Genomic DNA, 2594 nt, shown 5'->3' with positions numbered 1-2594 from the left:
TTTGTGAAGGGACCAAAACCACAGCAGGGAGGTACAAACTTAAGTTACTCAAAGCACACAGACTTCGCTGTGTCGCCCTTCACTTCCCTGGGTGGGTGAAGAGACAAAATCTGCCTGGGAGGCTCTGCTTAGTTTCTTCAAGTTGTCTCTTCCTTCCCAGACAGTCCAAACACACACATAAAACAACAGTGTAAGTTACTCAAAGCACACAGACTTCGCTGTGTCGCCCTTCACTTCCCTGGGTGGGTGAAGAGACAAAATCTGCCTGGGAGGCTCTGCTTAGTTTCTTCAAGTTGTCTCTTCCTTCCCAGACAGTCCAAACACACACATAATCACAACAGTGTCCCGCCTTTTGCACTAAGAGATCTTTTGCAATTTCTGAAGACAGTGTGGGTGCTTTTTCACCTAGGCAATGTGCAGTCTGTGGGAAATCTGAATCTTACCCCTTGCTCTCCAGACCATGCTCAGTCTTTTGTACTGGCAGGCTAGGTGCGGCTGGCAAGAAACGTCCTTCCCCTGTTACAGACTACACAGAACCTGCACCCTTCTGCCTAGACAGAAATCCTGTCCGTGACGCCAATTTTAATGTCACGATCCGCTTATAGCGGGGTGTCGTGATGGTTCGTTAGCCGATCCCAAAGTGCAAAAGACAATCAGCAGTTTAATCACAACAAATGCACCTTTATTAAGGGCCAAAACAATAAATGCGATAGTGGGTTCAGAAAAGAAATAAAAAGGATAGAGAGAGAGAGAGAAGGGGGGATGGGAATAGCTACCAACACAGGCGGAGTCCTCACTGGTCCGGACGATGTGGATCCGTCTTGTTGTGTTGGGGAGAGTCTCCGAAGTTCTACCTATCCCAGGGGTCCAGTTATAGTCCACAGAGGGAAAAGGGGGGAACAGGCAGAACAATGAGAGTCTATTGAAATTGCTGTGGGGGAACAAGTGTATTTACAGAACATCATCTAGGCTGAACAAATACAATAAGGGATAAGTCCATTGAAGTTACTGGAGAAGAACAGGTCAGGTCATTCTCTCCCTTCACCCACTGTTTGTGGTAGGAATCTCAGTCGCAGTCCTTGGGGAGAGGGTTCTTGATCTCCGTCTGTCACGGTGGTAGCGAGGCAGATGAGGGGTCTTCAGTGAGAGACCACCAGAGTTACCCCAACAGTTCATTTGGCTTAAAGGTGGAGAGTGAAGCAGGAATTGCAGTAGGCCGCTCTGTGTTGGGTCCACGCTGGGTCTTCGCCAAGTCCTTGCCAACTCCTTGCCAAGTTCTTGCCGGTCCTCGTTGGGAACAGCACGTAATGGTACAGCGGCTACACCTGCACTGTTGCCTTCTCCAAGCCGGAACTGCAGAGGGGGAAGGGAAATCCTGCTCGTGGCAATCGGCAGGCAAATGAGTGAGGGTCTTCAGACGGCCTCTTACAACAGGTCAAGGCCAACAGTGTTCCCTCAGGATACAGCATTCCTGAGGGGCTTCCCCAGAGGTGCCTGATGCCACCCACTCCTTGTGGCAGCAGTTGCTTTCCTGTGGAAGGTTCTACCTTCCCCAAGAGCACAGAGGGAGCTGGAGAAAGAGCTTGCCAGGCTGCTCTCCATCCTTTACCAGGAGCCCTGGGTGAGCGGAGTAGTCCCAGCTGAGCGCAGATGTGCCAATGGAAGAGCCGTGCCAATGGAAGGTTCGGTGGGAAGGATGATCCAGGATCCATAGGCCTGGCAGCCTGAGCTTGCTGCCGGGGAAGGCCTTGGAGCAGATCCTCCTGAGTGCCATCCCATGGCATGTCAGGGAACCAGGGGGTCTGCGGGAGGGAGGGAAACTCTGCGGAGGGATGGGGACAGCTGGGGGTCCTGGCAGGATGTTGAGGGCTTCTGTGCGGTGTTTGCAGGGTGTTGGTGTTGGAGGTGTGTTGGGGAAGGAGTTGTCTGGGAGGTGAGAGGTCTAGGCTGGAATTTCAGTCCATTTGAAGGCAGCATCTGTGACTTGGCACAGCTTTTGCTTATGGGACGCAGAAGGAATATCTGTGATGGCTTCTGTTCATGGTCCTGATTCTGCTGCAGGGAACAAGAGGGGAGAGCTGTACTTTATTGGCCACTTAGATCTCTATCCCGGGGCAGGGTTAACCATTTTGCCATCTACTCGTTGCCAGCAGTTGCTCCAGGTGTTCCTGCCAACAGCCCCTGCAGGCAGGAGCACAGCCCCCAGTGCCCGTGGGTTTGGCTCCCTCTGGTAGAGAAGCCCCCAGGGACACAGGTCTCTGGGGCAGGAGATGGCACCAGCCCTGCCAGGGCTTTGGGGGTGGCAGGTCTGCTTGGGCAGGGACTCTGCCTCACCTGCTGGTGTCAGCGCTCCCCGGGCCCCAGGGCTCAGAGCAGCATTCCTGCCCTGGCCCACAGTTCCTTGTCCGTGTCACACTCGCGGGTTTGGGATGGCCACGAGCCGGGACGTGTCCTGAGGAGGCCGTGCCAGCTTCTGTGGAAGGCCCTGTGCCCTTCCCAGCGCGGCTGCATCGGCAGCCCTGGGGGCTCCTTCTGCTGCCCTGAGCCTGCAGAGCAGGGCAGCGTTTGCTGATGGTCTGAGCCCTTCCTAAAGA

This window comes from Lonchura striata, chromosome 31 (assembly GCF_046129695.1).
Source record: "Lonchura striata isolate bLonStr1 chromosome 31, bLonStr1.mat, whole genome shotgun sequence".
Lineage (NCBI taxonomy): Eukaryota > Metazoa > Chordata > Aves > Passeriformes > Estrildidae > Lonchura > Lonchura striata.
Note: the sequence above shows the minus strand (reverse complement) of the source record.